Source organism: Phocoena phocoena, chromosome 5 (genome assembly GCF_963924675.1).
Source record: "Phocoena phocoena chromosome 5, mPhoPho1.1, whole genome shotgun sequence".
NCBI classification, from domain to species: domain Eukaryota; kingdom Metazoa; phylum Chordata; class Mammalia; order Artiodactyla; family Phocoenidae; genus Phocoena; species Phocoena phocoena.
Genome location: NC_089223.1, coordinates 24,147,490 through 24,170,564, shown reverse-complemented (window position 1 = coordinate 24,170,564; position 23,075 = coordinate 24,147,490).

Here is a 23,075-nt window from a genome sequence, read left to right as displayed (position 1 = left end):
CCTCTTGGGCTGGTGAGTGCTGGTCGGAACCGATCCTCTGTGCGGGAATCTCTCCGCTTTGCCCTACACACTGCTGTGGCTGCGCTCTCCTCCGTGGCTCTGAAACTTACCCCCTCCACCACCCGTAGTCTCTGCCCGCGAAGTGGCTTCCTAGTGTGTGGAAACCTTTCTTCCTTCACAGCTCCCTCCCACTGGTGCAGGTCCCATCCCTATTCTTTTGTCTCTGTTTTTTCTTTTTTCTTTTGCCCTACCCAGGTATGTGGGGAGTTTCTTGCCTTGTGAGAAGTCTGAGGTCTTCTGCCAGCGTTCAGTAGGTGTTCTGTAGGAGTTGTTCCACATGTAGATATATTTCTGATGTATTTGTGGGGAGAAAGGTGATCTCCATGTATTATTCCTCCGCCATCTTGAAGGTCTCCCGGCGGGGCAGCTTGTTTTGACCTTGACCTTCTCCTCTTCCAAAAGAACATCTACTCCAGGTGTTTTGAAATGCACAGGAGAAAATACTAGCCTCTAGATGATTGTAGTCATTCAGAGAGTCACACTGGTCACTGACGATAATTTAGTTTTATGCAATTCTGGAAGTGCTTGCCCTGCTCTGCTCACATTAGCATAGATGATCTTATTTAAAAAGCAGAAATAGAGACACAGATTTAAAGAACAAACCTGTAGATACCAAGGGGGAGAGGGGGAGGATGAATTGGGAGATTGGGATTGACATAGATACACTATTATACTATGTATAAAATAGGTAACTAATGAGAACCTACTGTATAGCACGGGGAACTCTACTCAGTGCTCTGTGGTGACCTAAATGAGAAGGAAGTCCAAAAAAGAGGGGATATATGTATACATATGGCTGATTCACTTTGCCGTACAGTATAAACAAACACGATATTGTGAAGCAACTGTACTCCAATAAAATTAAAAACAAAAAACATGGGTTCCTACATCTTTAGGAATTCTCCCCTCCGTGGTGGTTGCAAAGCAGAATGCATTTCTGGAAACTCCTCTGATCCAAAGTTACATTCTCCAGAGATCCCCCAAATTCCCAGAGCCTCAGCTCACCCATGTATTATAAAAACTGAGTATTTATTTGGTTCATACCCATCTGTATCTGGCTTTTGTCTCATATTCAGAGATCCTCTGTAGGTTCCTATCACTCCCCCTGCTCTAGAATCTTAATTTGGAGGCAGTAATGATTTGGAAAGCTAAAGGTGATTTATATCTGGGAAGAAAAGTGTGTGTCACCAAAGTACCTTTTCCTTAAAATAATAAACCACTCACTTTTTATTCTCCTAGAAGGTAGCGTAGCTCAGTGGATTGTTAGTTTCACTCTATTATTAACAAGGAATTTGAGATCTCACTCTTGTAGTCAAATCAAATCCTGTGTTTATGGCTCTACACTGCTTACGTTTCCCTTGATAATAACCTGTAAATTTGCTCAATTAAGAGTCTTTTTTTTTTACATCTTTATTGGAGTATAATTGCTTTACAACGGTGTGTTAGTTTCTGCTTTATAACAAAGTGAATCAGTTATACATATACATATGTTCCCATATCTCTTCCCTCTTGCACAATTGTCTTGATACAGATCTGACATCTGAAGTGAGAAACTCCTGTTTCTTTGATTCACATTGAATGTCAAGACTCTTAACTGCTATTACATTCCTCTAACATGTAGTTTTGAATTTCTGTATTAAATAGCTATGATATTGTGATTTATACGAAATACATGTTTGGTCATTCAGATGACCAAAATATATTTCTCACATATATTTTGTCTTTGTCCACAGTTCCTGGCTCCCAAAACCCTTGGAATTTCCTAAGTGTGTAGAGTGATAAAGGTGTCTTTTGTTACATTAATGAGGTAACTTTCAGAAAGCACCTACAGATGGGGGCTGGTTGCCCGGAGAATCAATCACATGATTAGAGAGTTGGAGCTTTCCATCCCACCCCCTGACCTCTGGGTAGGGGAGAGGGGTTGGAGGTTGAATTAATCACCAGTGGCCAATGATTTAATTAATCATGCCTATGCAGTGAAACCTCAGTAACAACCCCAAAGGACAGGCTTCTGAGAGCTTCTGGGTTGGTGAGCAAGTGGAGATTCAGGGAGAATTGTGTGCCTTCAGAGAGCACGGGAGCTCAACACTCTTTCGCCATGCTCTGCCCTGTATGTCTCTTCCATCTGGCTGTTCCTGAGTTATATTCTTTCATAATAAACTGGTGGTCTAGTAAGTGAAATGTTTTTCTGAATTATGTGAGCCACTCTAGCAAATTACTTGAACCCAAGAAGAGGGTCTTGGGAACTTCCAATCTATATCCAGTTGGTGAGAGGCACGGGTGACAACCTGGGCTTGCGATTGGCATCTGAAGTGGGGGGTGGAGTGGGAGCCTTGTAGGATGGAGCCTTAACCTGTCGAATCTGATGCTTTCTTTGGGTAGATAGTGTCAGAATGGAGTTGAATTGTAGGACATTCATCTGGTGTCCAAAGAATTGCTTGTTGGTATGAGGAACACCTCCTCTCCCCACATTGGAATTGGTACCAGAAACTATTTAATAGCCTTCTATATTTCCAAAGAATATTTGAATAGTATAGGGATTTGAAAAACTACATAAGGTTTGGTTGTGGGAACAGAAATAATTCATAATCAGATTCATGTTCTTATTTTTGCTGGTGAGTTTGAAAACTCAAGGACAACAGGAAGGCAAGTCACATCTTTCTGAATTAGGGATAAGTGTGGTGGAACCACTTATAATACCCAAGTGATTTTTAAAATATATATATATATTTATTTATTTTTGGCTGCGTTGGATCTTTGTTGCTGCGTGCGGGCTTTCTCTAGTGGCGGTGAGCAGGGGCTACTCTTTGTTGAGGTGCACGGGCTTCTCACTGTGGTGGCTTCTCTTGTTGTGGAGCACGGGCTCTAGGCGCACGAGCTTCAGTAGTTGTGGCTTGTTGGCTCTAGAGCACAGGCTCAGAAGTTGTGACTCATGGGCTTAGTTGCTCCACGGCATGTGGGATCTTCCCAGACCAGGGCTCGAGCCCTGTCCCCTGCGTTGGCAGGTGGATTCCCAACCACTGCGCCATCAGGGAAGCCCAAGTGGTCTTTTTTCAAAAAGGAATTTATGAAGGAAGAATACATGAGAAAGAAAAAAGTATGTATCAAAGTGGTATTTTTTTCTTAAAAATTTTATTTATTTACTTTTTTATTGAAGTATAGTTGATTTACAATGTTTCGCGTGTACAGCAAAGTGATTCAGTTATATATATATATGTATATATTGTGAATATATATGTATATATATGTTCTTTTTCAGATTCTTTTCATTATAGGCTATTACAAGATATTGAATATAGTTCCCTGTGCTATACAGTAGGTCCTTGTGGTTTATTTTATATATAGTAATGTGTATCTGTTAATCCCAAATTCCTAATTTATCTCTCCCCCCACACAAAGTGGTATTTTCATTTTTATTAAGATCAGATATGGATTATACCCAGTAAATTATTTTGAGTTTATTGGTTGAAAAGAGATAATACAGAAATTGTGGTATAATTTATTTTTCTAAACTGATAACAATTTAAGTTCTCTCAGCATCTAAAGACTGAAGGTAAAAGTCCACAGACAGGATCATTTGTTTCATTTTGAAGTAAAACAAGTCCTGTATTTAAAATCGTCTTTGAACAAGGTTCTTCATCTTTCTGAATCTCAATTCTTATCTCTAATAGGATGATATTATTTGCCTCACATACTAGTTGTGAGAAATAAATATATTATCATATATAAAGCAGGTGGTATACTGCCCAGAACATATGAGTTTGCAATAAAAGATAGTAATTGCTTTTACTACTTTTATGGTCATTATTATTTAAAGCTAGATGATCCACCCAAGCATTCCACCCTAGCTCTTATCTAAGTGTTTCTTCTCACGTACTCTCATGTCCTGGGTTCTGAACTCTTGATTCTGTAACCCAGCCTCCTAAGTTTCCCATCTGCCATGCTTCCACATAGGAAATCTCTCTGAAACTTCTTATTGACTCTTCTTCAGCTATCTGTACCTTTGTTTTCCTGAAGGCTTTCTAGAGTCACTAAGTCTCCTGAAACACCGGCTGTCCTGGGGGAGGCTGACCATGTGGATGACTCTTGGTTTTGAATATATTTGATAAGAACCAAGGACTTCAGGATAGTAGAAGATCAGAATTGGTAAAAACCTGTTTTGGACATTTGGTTGGTTGTCTATTTGACATCCATGTTTTCCAACCATCTCTCTTCCTGAAAGGTGAGAGGAGAACTCCTTTGCAAATATTTGGTGATTCTGTCTCAGAACTATTTCTCAAAATTGGCCTCATCGGCTGGTGTCTTGGTTTAGTGCTCAAGGACTCTTCCAACTGTCTAGTAGTCCCTGAATCACTGTCCCCTCTGGTCTCCAGTCCACCCCCGACACTGTTCACATGTATCCAGTGAGTAACACCAAGATCTTTGATGTGCCAGGCACTGGACTGAAGCTAAGTGGTGAATTAGTCTGTGCAAGCGCCAGGGGCTGGCACCCATATGCTGGGGGTGTGTAACCTCTCTCTCCCTGAGCCTCCATCTGCGCCTTGGTGTGGATGAAGGCTTTGTTGCTGGAGGACAGTGGACATGGTCAAGGAGAAGCCAGAGCAAAGGAGGAGAACATGTCTTGATGCCACTTGATAGTGACTACAGCTGACAATCTGGTTTTCAATGTTGGGAGCCCAGAAAAAACTGGAGAGGCTTTGAAGTGTGTATATATGTCGAGGACAGAGGCATTGAGATAGTGAAGTAGGGGCCATTGTAATTTGGCTATGTATGTGTATATGTACACATGAATATGTATATATATTTAAATATGCATTAAGTACATTTAATTAATATTGAATAATATTAAATTAAATATTTAAAAATATATATTTAAACCACCCTATTGGGGTATGATTGATGTACAAAAAGCTGTACTTATTTAATATATACAATGTGATGAGTTTGGAGATAAGTATACACCTGTGAAACCGTCATCACAATCTATCCATAGACATGTCTGTCACTTCCAAGAGTTTCTTCCTGCCCCGTTTATTTATTAATTTTTTTGTGTGATAGGAACATTACCCATAAGATCTACTCTCTTAGCAAATTTTAAGTATTATCCAGTATGGTATTATTAACTATAGGCACAGTGCTATATAGTAGATCTCTTAAGACTTATTCATCTTGCACAACTGAAACTTTGTGCCCTTTGGCATTTTGTTTCCCCCTTCCACCAGCCCTGGCAACCATCATTCTACTCTCTTCTCCTGTGAGTTTGACTATTTTAGATCCATCACATAAGTGTTGTCTTGTAGTATTTGTCCTTCTGTGGCTGACATATCATTTAGCATAAGTGATAGGTGCATTTATGTTGATGCAAATGGCAGGAATCCTTTCTTAAAAAAGAATAATATTCCATTGTGTGTGTGTGTGTGTGTGTGTGTGTGTGTGTATGTGTGTATGTGTATCTATCTATCTATCTCACTTTTTTTTTTTTGCGTTACGCGGGCCTCTCACGGTTGTGGCCTCTCCCGTCGCAGAGCACAGGCTCCGGACACGCAGGCTCAGCGCCCATGGCTCACGGGCCCCGCCACTCCGCGGCATGTGGGATCTTCCCGGACCAGAGCACGAACCCGCGTCCCCTGCATCGGCAGGCGGACTCTCAACCACTGCGCCACCGGGGAAGACTTATCTCACATTTTTAAAATCCATTCACCCATGACAGACACTTAGGTTGTTTGCATGTCCTGGCTATTGTGAATAATGTTGCAATGAAGTGCAAGTATCTCTCTGAAATACAGATTTCAATTCCTTTGGATATATACCGAGGACTGGGATTACTAGATTGATTGCATGGTAGTTCTATTTTTAGTTTTTGGGTAACTGCCATACTGTTTTCCATAATGACTGCACCGCTGCATAGTCTCACCAACAGCGTACAAGGGTTTCCTTTTTTCCACATCCTCCGCAACACTTATCTTTGGTTTTTTGGATAATATCCATCTCGACAGGTATGAGGTGATATTGTGGCTTTGATTTGCATTTTTCTGATGTTAAGCATATATAAACACAATGGAATATTATTCAATAATGTTTTATAGTCAAACATGTATCATATATGTGTAATTACATATTACAAATAAATTCGTGTATTATATATATTTATATGCCTAAGCCCCTCTATAGTCCTTTGATAACATGGCTTTGAATGCCTGTCAACATTTTGATTAGTGTTGACTACATGGCAAATTATCTGAAACATTTTTTATTTGCTTGTAATATATTTGGAATCAGCCTCCAGCTTTGTTCTTTTTGCTAAAAATTGCTTTGGCTACCTGGGATCTTTTATCTTTCCATATGAATTTTAGGATTGTTTTTCTATTTCTGCAAAAAATGCCATTGAGATCTTGACTGGGATTGTATTGAATCTGTAGATCACTTTGGAGAAAATATTTACAAACAACATATCTATATAAATTTAAATAATTGTTTAGTCATCTTGCCTACATACTCAAACTTATTATTAAATAGTAAACCCATGAACTGTTAAGAGACTTTTTAAATGATCACATCTCTGATTAGAAATGAAAGTGGCAGCATTGAAAGTATAGGATAGAGTATGATTTATCAAAAAGGGTTTGGACTAGGTGTACAGAGACCTGGGTTCTAGTCTCCAGTTAGTCACAAGTATACTGTGTGATCCGGGCCTCAGTCTCCTATTCTCAGATTATTATAAGAAAGGAAGATTCATAATGTCCTGTATTAGCTAGAATAATTTATGCTGCAAGGACAGAAAAACCCAGCACAAATTAGCTTAAAGGAGAAGGGATTTTCTGATATGTATAGATGAGCCTTATGAAGATAATACGCAAACTTATGCAATATGATTTTCAAAGGAGGCATTTAAGACTCAACTTTTTTTTCTTTAAAGCAGAACTATAATATTAGCATTTCTGGCCTTATTTATTCCCTCAAATTACTGAGACCAATTATAAGAATATTGTAGTAAGTTTACAATAATGGGTAGGAAGTGTCTAGTTCTATAATATCTGATGGGAACAAAATATTACCCGTTATATCAATAATAATGTGTTTAAGATGAAACACTTATCATTGAGAGTTTATAAAAAGTGCTTCAGATAATTTGCCATGTAGTCAACTTTAATCAGAATGTTGACAGGCATGCAAAGCCATGATGTCAAAGGACTAGAGAGGGCCTGTGGCATATATATACACACACACACACACACACACATACATATGTATAATATGTAATACATATACTTAAAATATGTAATTTTATATATAGAGATACATGTTTGGCTATAAAACATAACATAGCATTTTTACATTTTGTCTAGTGTTGATGCATCCCACTCGTATTACACTATTTAGCAATATAACTGCACACTGGCCAGTGATCCCCTGATGAACTGTGTATGGCAAGCCATGCTTCCCATGATAAGCTGTGTTAAGTGTCTCACAGTCTAAATAAACTCCCCACAATGGTTTGGGAGCCAGTATGAGGCAAAGTTTATCATTTTTGGTTCCTTGTGAAGAATCAGTAAGAACATTCTGTTTACTTATGCAAAGAAGTGCTTTTGATGGTTCTGGGTTCCTGAAGGCAGTGGGGAGATCCAATGGCTTAATATTAAGAGATTGTGAATGTCCTCTTACTTATGCTTTCTTTCGAAGAATCTATTCTTTCCTGTTCTTCACCTCTCTGTGAACAACAGCTGCATACACTTCCCTTACCCTGACACTTGGAAATCAGACAAGTAGCCTTTTCTTACTGCCATAAATGCCACTCAGTGAACCCACCACTAGGTCATGCTCATGAGCAGTGCAATCTGTTTCCTTCCTCTTGGGCTCCAGCCTCACCTCTGTAATGACGAGCCGGAGCGTCCCTCGGGGAGTCTGTTGTTCTACACTTAGGCTTTTGTCGGGTAGTAAACATAAAGCCATTCTTTTCCAAGTAAGCGGGTTATACAAACATGGAATTTCCAAGTTGGAAGATTTTCTCATCTAGGATCAAACTCAGTCGGTGGAATTAACTTCTTATACTTTATAAGAGAATATTTAATGATGGAAAATATCCTGATTTTATTTGCTCATATAGAATACAATGCTTTTAAGAACACCTCCACCCCATACAATCCCTCTCTTCCATGTGCTGATAAGGAAAACCGATGCTCTCTTCCCAGGCTCTATAGAGGGCATATTACAATAATCCCAAAGTCGACATCATGAGAGAGAGGATGGAGAAACTTGAAGATAAAGATTAGGAAGCATTGCTAATATAAAATAAATCATAGTAAAAAATAAACCAGCTCTAAAATTATTTTGTTAGTCACTGGGAATATAGGAATAAATATGTAATGAATCTCAGCAGATTTCACATTTAAAAAGTAGGCTGCATCTTACCACTCCAAAATTATGACCTAGTGCTATTTTCTTCAAGTGTTCAGAAAACCATACCCATAGTCCAAATGTTCTACCTCTCAAAACACTCATGGGTTAAATTTAGACAGAAGGACACGGGTCAGAGTTTGTGGTTTATCGTGTTTACTATGCCAGTGCAAGTGAAGGCTTCTCTTTTTAAAGCATGCTTGCCTGCCACGAGTTCAGTCGAAGAAAGCTGAGAATGCCCACCCCAAGCATTCCTTTCTGCCTCTGAAATCAATTCTGAATTTACCTTTCAGTGCCTAGCACAGTGCCTGGAGCATAGTGGGGCCTCAAAAACTATTTGTTGCAAGGGTGAAGAAATGGATGAATAACTCCCTCTTTGAATACCATGTGTTTCATCCTTCTCTGCCTCTCAGGGAAGGAAATTCCACTGGTGCTACCATGGATCAGACTACTTGACCTTGGGTTTTCCTCTTTGAAATTTCAAGGAGTGTCTCCTAGGTCTAATATGCGTAGACAAGTCCATATTGCTTGTTTCCACAGCCGAAAGATGCTGACAGCTAAGAGCATGTGTTCTGGAGTCAGACAGGCCCACCTTGGCGGTCCCAGCTGTGTGATCTCAAGCTCAGAGAACCATTTCCTCCCTTGTAACATGGGTTGGGACAATGCCTCCCTCGTAAGCTGGTTGGGAAGACCAAATGGGAAAATATATTGAACAAACTTAACACACTGCCTGGCTCACAGTAAACACATAGGACATTTATTATTATTGTTTTAATTTTGCACCTGTGAGAAAGAATCTTGCTTTCTAAAGTTTATTTTCATAAGCCTCCCAAACCCCAAGATCATCCTCTTTCCCTTTTTTCTGGAGGGTCAGTGACCATTAGTACTGCATATAGTATATAGGGACTGTCCACTCTTGTTTTGAATGACATTTTCACCTTTGATGTCTTTGGTATTTTATTGCTCCTTTTGCCCACAGCAATATATTGGGATCTTAATTCAGGGAGCAGCATACAATGATTGTTATAACCCTTTCTTAGTTTCAACTGATGGCTCAGAGTCCTTCACTTATAAATATTACTTGGATATTTCTTCCCAAATGCAATTCTTCCCGTATGTGTAAGCTACGGCTCACCCAACAACGGAAAGTTCTGTGATCTCAACATTTAGTTAACCATTTCAGTTTTACATTTCAAAACTGCCTTCTATCTGGAAACAATGAGTGGCATTTTCAATGCTGAAGATTTTAAGAAAAAACGAACTCTGACCAGCACCAGTATTGGTTACAGGAAGAAACATTAGTAGCATTACCCCAATGAGCTTCCCTTTCTGTTTGCGGTCTTTAAACTAGTTCCCTGTCATGGTGGTTAGGGTTTGTTTTATTGATTTTTTTTTTTTTGCGGTACGCGGGCCTCTCACTGTTGTGGCCTCTCCCGCTGCGGAGCACAGGCTCCGGACGTGCAGGCTCAGCCGCCATGGCTCACGCGTGCAGCCGCTCCGCTGTATGTGGGATCTTCCCAGACTGGGGCACGAACCCGTGTCCCCTGCATCAGCAGGCGGACTCCCAACCACTGCGCCACCAGGGAAGCCCTGTTTTATTGATTTTTTGAATAAATTTGTATATTATAAGAACATTGACTATTGTCATATTTATGGCAAGATTCTTTTAGTTTGGTTTTAATTTTGTTTATACATTTTTGAAGTTCCGTGTTTTTATCTAATTAACTCTAGTATATTTTTTTTGCTCTGTGATTTCTTTTGTTGCAGTTAAACTTAGAAGTTCTGAGTACTGAATTCAGATAAAAGTTCATCAAAAATTTCTTCTTGGGGAAGGGTAAACTGGGACGAATTGAGAGAGTAGCATTGACATATATACACTAGCAAATGTAAAATAGATAGCTAGTAGGAAGCAGCTACATTGCACGGGGAAATCAGCTTTGTGACCACCTAGACGGGTGGGATAGGAAGGGTGCGAGGGAGACTCAAGAGGGAGGGGATATGGGGATATATGTATACGTATAGCTGATTCACTTTGTTATACAGCAGAAACTGACACAACATTGTAAAGCAACTATACTCTAATAAAGATGTCAAAAAATAAATAAATAAAGTGCCTGGTATGCAGAAAAAAAAATTTCTTCTTGATATTAATGATTGCCTTTAAAATTTTTTGACACATCAAATTTATCATTCCATCTACCATTTCTTTGGCATATGTAATAGCTAGGAACTTTACTTAAAAAGAGGTAACAAATTTTCTTAGCACCATTTATTGAATAAATCTTCTCTACAGATTTGACTTGTAAAGGCAAGCTTATCATATGCTCAATTTAAAAAATAGTATCTAATATTTTTAATATTCTAGTATCTGTTAACAGGTTGATACTAGGAAAAGAATGAAACTATATAACGACAGGGTTATTTTTTGGTGTGGAAGAGTGGATATAGTCCCAGTGTCTAGAGTAGTTCCTGGCATACAGTAAGTGCTCAGTTTTACTGAATGAAAGGGTTTGGGAATTTGAGTTAATTCTTTGATAGAATAAAGTATTCTCTTTCCACCACTCCCCCCATGGTTATTGCTCTTTTCAGGCTTTCTATTTCTTAAGACAAGTAATATATTTCTACACAATTTGTGTATTCACCAAATACCACTGAACATCTCCCTGTGGAACCAGCACTAAATATTAAGATTTAAATTTTATTACCATAGCGTTTTCTACAATCTAAAAGTTTTTTAAAAATTTAAATAATTCATCCCTATCTGTTCCTATATCTTCTTTCTCACAATAAATTTGTTATTCCATTTAATTTTTCCTTGATTGAATTTTTATAGTTTTTTCTGTTTTCATTTTTTTTTTTTGCTTCTTCTTAGTTTTTTTTTAAATAAGCAGAAATGGAAATGATATAATTTATAGTTCTAAGAATTTACCCTTTTAAAATAGCATTACATTTTTCTAATATTTTGTGTGTGACTTTTAAAATTAACTAATTATTATTTTTTTATTGAGGTACAATTGATTTACAATGTTGTGTTAGTTTCAGGTGTATAGCGAAGTGATTCAGCTATATATATTCTTTTTCAGATCCTTTTCCCTTATAGGTTATTACAGAATATTAAGTATAGTCCTCTGTGCTATACAGTAGGTCCTAGTTGGTTATCTATTTTATATATAGTAGTGTGTACCTGTTAATCCCAAACTCCTAATTGATCCCTCCCCACCTTTCCTCTTTGGTTATCACAAGTTTTTTTTCTATGTTTGTGGGTCTATTTCTGTTTTGTATATAAGTTCATTTGTATCTTTTTTTTTTTAGTTTCCACATAAAAGCAATATTGTATGATATTTGTCTTTCTCTGTCTGGCTTACTTCATTTATTATAATAATCTCTAGGTCCATCCAAGTAGCTGCAAATGGCATTATTTCATTCTTTTTTATGACTAAGTAATATTCCACTCCAATATCTATGTATCTATGTATCTATCTATACCACATCTTCTTTATCCATTCATCTGTCGATGGACATTTAGGTTGCTTCCATGCCTTGGCTATTGTAAATATTGCTGCAATGAACATTGGGGTGCATGTATCTTTTTGAATTGCAATTTTCTTTGGATTTATGCCCAGGAGTGGAATTGCAGTGTCATATGTTAGTTCTATTTTTAGTTCTTTAAGGAACCTCCATACAGTTCTCCATAGTGGTTGTACCAATTTCCATTCCCATCAACAGTTAGGAGGGTTCCCTTTTCTCCAGCATTTATTTTTTGTAGACTTTTTGATGGTGGTCATTCTGACCAGTGTGAGTTGGTACCTTACGGTAGTTTTGACTTGCATACCTCTAATAATTAACGATGTTGAGCATCTTCTCATGTGCCTTTTGGCCATTTGTATGTCTTCTTCAAAGAAACGTCTATTTAGATCTTCTGCCCATTTTAAAATTTATTTTTAGTCTTTATTTTTAATAAAAGTATTTACAACTATGGCCTTATTATTTTTTTTTTTTTTGCATTACGCGGGCTTCTCGCTGTTGTGGCCTCTCCCGTTGCGGAGCACAGGCTCCAGACGTGCAGGCTCAGCGGCCATGGCTCATGGGCCCAGCCGCTCTGTGGCATGTGGGATCTTCCTGGACCGGGGCATGAACCCGTGTCCCCTGCATCGGCAGGCGGACTCTCAACCCCTGCGCCACCAGGGAAGCCCTATGGCCTTATTTTTTATAGACTTTTGGTGACAGTTGAAAAATTTTGCCCTTGTTTGAATAAGTTTTTTGTCTTTCAGGTTTTTGTGAGATATAATTGACATATAGCACTGTATAAGTTTAAGGTGTACAGCATAATGATTTGACTTACATCATGAAATGATTATCACAATAAGCTTAGTGAACTTTCCTCATCTCACATAAGATATAAAATACAAGAACTGAACAAAATATTTTTCCTTGTGATGAGAACTCTTAGGATTTACTCGTTTAACAACTTTCATGTATAACATAAAACAGTGTTAATTGTATTAATCATGTTGTACCTTGTATCCTTAGTACTTATTTTTCTTATAACTGGAAGCTTGTACCTTTTGACCACCTTCATCTAATTCCCCCTCCTCCACCCCCCACCTCTGGTAACCACAAATCTGATCTCTTTTTCTATGAGTTTTTTGTTTGTTTGTTGAAGTATAATTGACCTACGACACTATATTAGTTCCCCATGGTACACAACATAGTGATTCAATATTTCTATGCATGTTAAAATGATCATCACATTAAGTATAGTAATGATCTGTCACCAACAAAACATTACATTACCGTTGACTATATTCTCCACATTGTACATTTCATCCCCATGGCTCATTTATTTTGTAACTAGAAGTTTGTACCTCTTAATTTCCCTCAGCTATTTCACTCATCTTGTTTTATTAATATTGTAATTATCCTATAACTTTCTATCCAGTTAGACCCAACATTTATTCCAACTGTCCCGTAGTAACTAGAGTGTAGAGAGGTACACATGTTGATGCAAATGTGTTCATTATATTATTCCAATATTTTGTGAAGTCTTGGAAACTGAAGACGGCAAAGGCTGAGAGGGGCATGCTAAATTCAGGGTAAGGTGGGAGCAATAGGCGGGGACCAGAACATGCAGGGCTTCTTAGAACACACAAAGGAGTCAGAATTCTGTTCCAAGAGCAGTGGGTAGCAATTGGAGAATTTTAAGGATGGTGCCATGTCTTATGGTTGCTGCATGAAGAGTCTATCAAAGGAGGCTAAGATAAAAGTTAGGGAGATCAATTAGGAAGTTATAGAAGCAGTCAGAGGTGGGAAGAATGATGGATACTTGGGCTAAGGATGTGATGGTAGAAATGAGCAAATTGGATGAAGAAGATCATGCTCTCAACTTCATCCATGTTGTTTCAAATGGCAAGATTTTATTCTTTTTTATGACTAAGTAATATTTCATTGTATACACATATACCACATCTTCTGTATTCACTCATTTGTCAATGGGCGCTTAGGTTGTTTCCATATTCTGGTTATTGTGAGCAATCCTGCACTGAACATAGGGATGCATATATTTTTCCAAATTAGTGTTTTTGTTTTCTTCAGATAAGCAACCCCAGAAGTGGGATTGTTGGATCATATGGTAGTTTTATTTTTAGTTTTTGAGAAAGCTCCATACTGTTCTCCACAGTGGCTGCACCAATTTACATTCCCACCAACAGTGCACGAGGGTTCCCTTTTCCCCACATCCTTGCCAACACTTGTTTTTTGGGTCCTTTTTTGATAATAGCCATTCTGACAGATGTGGGGTGATATCTTATTGTGGTTCTACCACCATTCTTCTTTTTAAGTTTATTTTTGGCTGTGTTGGGTCTTAGTTGCTGCACACAGGCTTTCTCTAGTTGCGGCGAGCAGGGGCTACTCTTCATTGCAGTGCACGGGCCTCTCATTGCGGTGGCTTCTCTTGTTGCAGAGCATGGCCTCTAGGCACGTGGGCTTCAGTAGTTGCAGCATGTGGGCTCAGCAGTTGTGGCAAATGGGCCCTAGAGTGCGTAGGCTCCAGTAGTTGTGGTGCATGGGCTCAGTAGTTGTGGCTCGTGGGCTCTAGAGCACAGGCTCAGTAGTTGTGGTGCATGGGCTTAGTTGGTCCACAGCATGTGGGATCTTCCTGGACCAGGGATCGAACCCGTGTCCCCTGCATTGGCAGGCAGATTGTTAACCACTGTGCCACCAGGGAAGTCGAGCCACCATTCTTTCATAGAATACTTTCCAATAGTTAGGTTTTTATTTTTGAATTAAATCTTGACCACTATGCCTTCTAATATTTTCCAGAAGGACATGTGACTCTTGTTTGTTTGTTTTTAGACCTGACATATGAAGAAATATTCTGTTGCCTTCTCACACTGGAAGCATCTTAGCTGGGATATCAAACTTTTAGTTCACAGACCACACTTTTTCATGAAAAATGTGTGTGGCTATGGTTCTATTACCTCAGACCTTTCTCATTTAAAAAAAAAGCCAACCGGATTTCATCCTTCTTGTAGCTAACCTGTGTTTTCTGTTTAGATATTTAATAGGATGCTTTTCCTTTGTCCTTATATTTCAACACTTTATGCTAATGCACATGTCTCTGTGTGGATCTTCTTTCATTAATTTTCTCTCAACTACATAAGACCTTGAAGGGCAGCAAAGCTAGTGAAAACCGTCAGGTTCCCACACCAACAGATGTTCTTTCACACATTAAACCAATGGCATTCATGACACCATCCCGCCAGCAAATACTGCCATTGACTTCTCCCTATCTCTGTTCACCCAGGAAGCAACGTGCAATCGCCAGTACATCTTTATTGCTCCTTTATTTTTCTGGGATATATAGCTTCAAAACAAACATGTGGTTGGGGATATAGTACTCTGCTGGTCTCAGAGAAGACACCATCTGCCTAGGAGAAGGGAAATGGCCTCTTTTCTAATTAGTAAAGGGCGCTGGGTCACTGACCTGGATGGCCATAAAAGGGTCTTCTCCTCTCCTTCTAGGTAAATAAAGCTGCTCTTTTTCAAGAGGTAAAAATATGGCTAGGCTCTGAATTTTTGTGTTTTTTTCAGATTCGCTCCATTTATGAAAATCGTCCCTAACTCTAGCAATAGATAATTGCCTTTGTTTTCATTTTGCATGTGTCCGTGGGAATTAAATGGGAGCTTGGGACAAGCCATTAGGAGTGGTTTCCTTGACACACCATTTTAAACGGCAAAGTCTCTTTGATTTTAATTTATACGTCAGTGTTTCCATATTGCCCAGTCTCAGAAAAATGTTTCTCGGAATTTACATGCCATTTTAGGTCTCTATATTTTTTTAGACTAAACATGTTTTCTGTATTTTTTAGGCCTCAAACTGCAATTTACATTATCTGAATTGTTTGCCTACTTAGATCACATTCTCTAGACAGTGCTCAACTCTTTACTAGGCTGCAGATAAATAGGCTTATACACAAAATCTTCTATTTATAAAATCTCTCTTTGGGATAACAGCATGCTTTTTGCAATTCATAGATCTCTTCTAGCTTTGGATGCCCAACTTTGAATATTCTTAATTACAAACATGAATGTTCTCCTAAAGGAATACCTAATTTACAGTGATGTACAACATATATAGTGGACATCATATATATATGGTATATGTATTACACAATGTTTATTTTTATTTGTTTTGTTTGAAAGAAATTTGCTCTCATATGTCTATAAATCTGATGCCAGAGAAGTCTTTTATGCTATAATAATATCTGTGAATCCTACCAATTGTTCATTTCATCTGTGTGTCCATTTCTCTGAGTATATGAAATGGAGGGAAGGAAAACATTTTATTTCAACCAGTAGAATTCAAAGTAGGCAAATATGGTGCCCTCAAGTTTTTAGCCCTTTACAAAAAACACAAGGTTTTCCATTAGTAAAAGTGTGATAAAATAAGGGAAAGTTGCAGCCCAGAGCAGAAGGTCTAATGTGAAGAAGGAGGACCCTAGAAAGGGGTTTCTCTCTTATTCTGAGCACAGACTCTAGGGTGGCCCAGACTCAGCTGTCTCCTCCCCATTACCACCACACCTCATGTCCCCATCTTATTAAAAACATGTGCATTGCTTGCTTCTCAAAAAGGGAGTTTCTTCAGAAAGTACACATACAAGGCCAAGAAATTATTTTTCTCCTTTCAAAATTCTGTACCAAAAGTGCCTTCCTTTATCTTTTTGATGTCTTTTAAAGCATATATATAATTTATTTTTAAACATATATTGTATATAATTTAAATTATATATATAATTTAATATATACATATAATTTATTTTTTAAAATATAAATATTTTGGGGTCTTTACATTAGTTTTGGGTTCCATTCATTCATTATTTCTTGCAATAAACACTTATCAATCATCTGTAAGTTCTAGATGTGACCTTGACCCTGGAAGTTCCACAGCAATTGAGGCATCATTACGGAACTTAAGGGCTTTATATTTTCAAATGGAAGACAAACATGTACCAAACCAATATAATGATCTATACAATAAAATGTTATAAGAAATTTAACTGAACCATAGACACAGATATTGGGTACCATGGGGCACAAAGAAAACTGGTCAATGGTATTAGAATGGAGGTGGAAGGTGGCTTTGAAATGTTGTAAGGGAATCCAGACCCCAGTAGTTTTTCATATCACAGTGCTTTTACGGATGGGTGTGAGTGTTCAATTTTAGCGATTTCATACTTAGAAAAAATAGCCTGAATGCTTCTCATACTGATTATTGAAGAAGAAAGTATACTCAGCTCATAATATGCTAGATGCAAATGCTGAGATTCACGCCTCTCCCTTCAGCATGCTTCGGGGAAACACTCTAAACAGTTGAGATTCTTAAAAAGCTGGGCTACCTAGTTGATCCATATTTTTCTATAAATATTACAAAACACAAAAGACGGTGTCTATCTTGAAGAAGAAATAGGAAAGCCTGTGATCCTTTTCTGCCTCTCCGAGGATACGGATACTCTGAGTTGCATAGAATGTATTTCCATTTCCTCACCGAAAAAGATAATCTAATATTTTGAGAAGCCCTGGGAAGTAAACAATTTTTCTTTTGGATACTTTTTTATTAGGTTAAAAAAAAAAACCAGAAAAACACCCTTTCAACTTTGTTGAAAATTTCCCTTGAGAATATACCTTTGAACACTGATTACATTTTTGTTACACTGGAAAATAGCATGACTTCACTCCCTCTACCCCATGGCTTGCCAGTGCCAAAGCAAGAATTACTTTGTGGGCCACCACCATGGGGAGAAAATGGCTTCTCTTGCATGGCATAACACAGCTTCAATCATTGCAGCTCTCTCTCACCCTTGCTTAAGTATAGCTCAGGAGCTAGGTGGAGTTGTTGCTAAATGGGAAACACTATTTTCCACAGAGAGCTTGTGGGACACCCAAGTAGGCCACCAGGGTGTTAGGGAGAACCAGAAAAACAAAGGTATGAGGCCTCTTCTCCCACCGCACCCTCCAATTGCAGGGCTATCAAACCAGAGCCCTGAATGGGCCAGTGGCTGAAGGCTTTGGGGTTTGGATAAGAGAAGGAACAGGAGGGCGGAAAGCAACATTACAGGAAACGGATCCAATTAAATACCCAAAGCAAGTTCAAGATGTTTCAAAAGATCTCCTGGTGAAAAAAAAGAAAATCCTGTTTTGCTTTCCATGAAAAATTCATGAAACAAAACCTAGGAATTTCTCACAGTGCACGCAGGCGGATGGGTGTTTCCACTTCAGAGCCAGCTGAATGAGAGACAAGTGATGTGAAATACTGTTTCTGCGAATAGGAATATAGGGTACGCTTAGATGCTCAGGAACCCTTTGTCCTTATGGCCTTCTTTTAGCATGTAGCAAGCTCTCCTGAGGCAAAGGCAATTCTCAGAAACTCAGCCTGGAAATTGAAGACAGGATATCAAGGGGCAGATTAAAATTTTGCCTTATCTTTAAGCAGAGCATCTGGCTGATGATCTCACTGCTCAGAAGAACATCACTTCAGTTTAATAAACATGTTTGACTGCAGAATTCCCTTGAAGGAGTTCCCTGAGCATTTCTTGGGTATACGTGGATTGTTGAGTTAGAGCCCCTTCCTAAGGTACGAGGAGCTGCATCCTCTTGTGATGGCCTGTCTCTCTACCAGCATCCCTGAGGGAGACTAAGTCGATCGTTTCAAACACACCGGAAAGAACTCTCAGTACAATGTAGTTGCTTGTTGCATGGGGGCTGATGGGAAGTACACAGATGGGTAGTCAGAAATTGCACAAAGAGGATGTTTCCAAAACTTCCAAACAGGCTCCCATCTCCTTCATTCCTTGCCTGAGTGTAAGTGAGCACAGGCAGCTTCCCAGAGGTTTCAGATAATCAAGACACCATTGGTAGGAACAAGAAGTTATGAAAATAGTTTCTGCTTTTCACGTTGCGGTCTGATTCCTCTCATTCTTAAGTTAAGGGTCATTCTGCTTTTTTTTCCTCCCTTTTGTACTTCTCTGCCCAACCACTTTTCACCCATTCAACTTCCTGCTCCTCTCTTGCATCCAGGTCTTTGTATGACTTGGCACCTCGGGCCTTCACATGTACGGAATACTTTTTGAGCAAATATTTTATTGAATTTCCTAAAAATACACAGGTAGAATGAAAATAGGGCCATGTAAATAAAGGCAGTGGAGTGCTTATGTTTACTAGAAAACGTGCAGAAATATGCTGGTGTAGGACTCTCTGATTCTGTCTCCGCTCTGATTCTTTTCAGTGTTAAAAATGCCATTGGACAGATATAAACTCACAGCCATTTTCACTTGATTTTCTGAACACCAATTTCTGTAGTAATATATTTTCTGAAGTTCAGAATAGTCTGTTCTTCCATAAGATGATGGCTGCCTTCCTCATAAATTCCCTGTTATCAACAACAACAACAAAATCTCATGATGAAAGAGTTGCTTCAGTGGAAAAGATATGGTTCAGAGTTAGAGAAATCAAGTTAATTTTTCTAGTGGTAATGTAAATAAATGGGTGCATGCTTTAAAAAATACCTATATCGGGCTTCCCTGGTGGCGCAGTGGTTGAGAGTCCGCCTGCCGATGCAGGGGACACGGGTTCGTGCCCCGGTCTGGGAGGATCCCACATGCCGCAGAGCGGCTGGGCCCGTGAGCCATGGCCGCTGGGCCTGCGCGTCCGGAGCCTGTGCTCCACAACGGGAGAGGCCACAACAGTGAGAGGCCCACGTACCACAAAAAAAAAAAAAAAAGCCTATATCATGCTTAGATATATAATCTAAAATTTATTCAGCAAGTCAGCATCTGATTACATCTAACTTTTCCTATTGTCACCAATACTTAACCCAGCATCTTCATACATTTAATCATTAGTACTTTTGTCATTCATCAGTAGGATAAACCAAGTGAAAAGCCACTAGCCAAAATATCTGTGTCATTAGGGCAGTGGCTCTCTTCTCACCCAGGTGCTAATACCTGTTCACAATTGTCCTGTTACATAAAGCAGTCTCGTAGAAGCAAATCATGCTTTCTCATTAGTCAGGTTCATCATATCACCTCGGTTTTGTGAAAGTTGGACTGCATTTGTAGATGCAAAGTGGAAGCCCTGAGTTAAAGTTAAATATAAGTTGATCTTGGATCAAAACACGCGGGCTTTTTGAAGTTGAAATGTTACCTAACTGTTGACATTCACTGAGGATCTTTTATTCCTTTTCATGCTATAAACCATTGAGACAGGAGCCAAAAATGGTCTTTCCTAAGGAACGCTCCATCTTTCTCCTGGGACGTTTATTTCTGTTTTATTTTCATCTTTTCTTTTTAATGGGATTCAAACACTAACTTTATATTTGCCTATTTATAATTGTTTAGAACAGCACATTAAAAAATAATGGGGCAATGACTCTGTTTCAAATTCTTTTTTTAAAATTTATTTTATTGAGGTATAGTTGATTTACAACATTGTGTTAATTTCTACTGTAGAGCAAAGAGATTCAGTTATACATATACCTTCTCTTCATATTCTTTCCCATTATGGTTTATCACGTGTCTCAAATTCTGGTGCATATACTTTTAAAGGATATTTGCAAGTAAGTTTGTAGTACTGTGAAGAAGCTGCATAGATTTAATGAGGGTGAACCAGGTATTCTAAACAGCTTTTCCAAAAAAGGGAACTCTAAGTTAAAGGCAAGCAAGCAAAATTCCTTTTTTCCCTCCTAACTAAAGAGACAAGTTAACTTGCCAAGTGAAAACTCGAAGTCCCAAGAAATACCCTAAACACAGAAAAATAAGCACATAGATGAATGCCTCCCCTTTTCCTCCTTGGTTTGAGGCCGACTGACAGCACCAGGTGGCAGCCCTCGGGAGCTGCCCGCTGCAGATGCCCTACCTCACAGCCAAAAGCTGGCAGGAATTAAGCAGAAACATGTACTTCCTGTGGAGGGCAACGGTCAGCAGGTGGGATGAGCAGGCAGACTGCGTTCGGAGCCCGTCCTCCTGTGTGGTCATCTGGGCTGCCTTCCACGTGGGCACCCAGGGCCCGGAACAGGACATTTGCTCAGCGTTCTGTTGGACGCCGTTCAAATGCAATTATGCTGTATGTCGTAGCGGAATAGATGACTTAGAGGTTCCACACAAATTGAATTTTGAGGCCAGCTTGAAATTACATTAGATCTGGGAGCTTTGACTAAAGCCTGTCTGAATCCCCCCTGCATTCCCCTTAGGGTCATCTTTCTTTAATCATTCACTAATGTTTCTCTGGTTAGGTCACTGATGAATAGATGACATTAAGTCTCCTTCCCCCCCCCCTTCCTTTTTAGTATTGTATATAACGTTTTATTAATTTGTCCTTTTTGGCTGCTGTCAAGACAGCAAATATGAAACTGATTTCCGAACCCCAAGAAATTGACTTTTCTCATTCTGTTTTGTACCGTTAAGTCTCAAAGGCAAAGGACAATGACCAGAATGTGATAAAAGTGAGGTGCTCTGATGCTCAGCTGTTGTCTGTAAGAACACTTTTATCAACAGAGAGACACCAAAAGAATTAAACAGATTTGACTCATGAGAAAGATAAGAACTTGCCCCTCAGGCTGGGAAGCACAAATGCCCATTCTTAGATTAACAGCACCCTGTGTCTCTGATGATTACTTCATTTTTCTTGATATCCTATTAAAGCAATAAACGACAAATCTCAGAAAATTGTTAAAGGTACAGCAAAGTTAGAAAGCTTCCTCCATCCTTACATTGTCTCTGCAAACTTTAGCAGGCAGTGTAAGTATATTACCAATGCATTTGTTAGGTTGTAAAATTTCTCTGATAGATTATAGAGTCGGCTAAGCTATGCACAATAGCTTTATTTTCATCATTCAATCAAGAATTATTAGGAAACTTTCATGAGGAAGGTACAGCTCATGATGTCCTCTACATCCTATCATCAGAAGAGCTTAGTTAATAATATTCTAAAGCTGGGGAAAAGTGGTGAATGGTTTGCGGGAAATTTGTTGGGGGGAGAACTCAGAAGACACTTGACAAAGACTGCTGGGTAGCCCGCTTGACAAAAATTGATGTTTCAGCAAACTTGGCATCAAATCATATTTCTATAAAATATAAAGTAAGTTGTATCTCATTTCCCATTAGTTTATTTATTTATTTTAGCTTCTTTTTTTAATTAAAAATTTTTTATTGGAGTATAGTTGATTTATAATATTTCAGCAAAGTGATTCGGTTACATAGGTGTGTATATATACACATATATATCTATTCTTTTTCAGATTCTTTTCCATTATGTTATTCTTTTCCATTATAGGTTATTATCCCATTAGTTTTATATTGTATTCATTCAAGAAACATTTATTAGAGGGCTACTATGTGCCAGGCTCTGGGTTGAACACTGGGGAGAGGATGATAAATAAGACACAGTCTCTGGCCTTAAGCAGATTATGGCTGAGTAGGGGAGACAGACACATAAATAAGTCATTTCAAAGCATTGTATGAGGCACCAGGGTACAGGGTTAACTGGTGGCATGAAGAAGGGACTTCTCGGGCTTCCCTGGTGGCGCAGTGGTTGAGAGTCCGCCTGCCGATGCAGGGGACGCGGGTTCGTGCCCCGGTCTGGGAAGATCCCACATGCCGCGGAGCGGCTGGGCCCGTGAGCCATGGCCGCTGAGCCTGCGCGTCCGGAGCCTGTGCTCTGCAACGGGAGAGGCCACAACAGTGAGAGGCCCACGTACCGCAAAAAAAAAAAAGAAGGGACTTCTCAGCAGTACCTGGGGAGGTAGCTCCCTCAAATATCTCAACTGTTTCTGTTACAGCTGTTAAAATGATCAAGACTCCTACTTGCATTGAAATATTTTTGAAGTTCAACACGCACACACATACACACATTGTGTGCATATGTATCCATGTATGTGTACATACTGGCAAATGTTCACTAAGTGAACACATGTAATCTGCCCCCAGATCCACAAGTAGAGTACGAGAGGATTCTGGAAGCTCCCTTGTTCCCTCTCCCATTGCCACTCTCTCCAAAGACAGTGACTCTTCTGTCTTGTAACACCAGAGTTTACTCTTGCTTGCTTTTAAATTTTATATAAAGAGAATCAT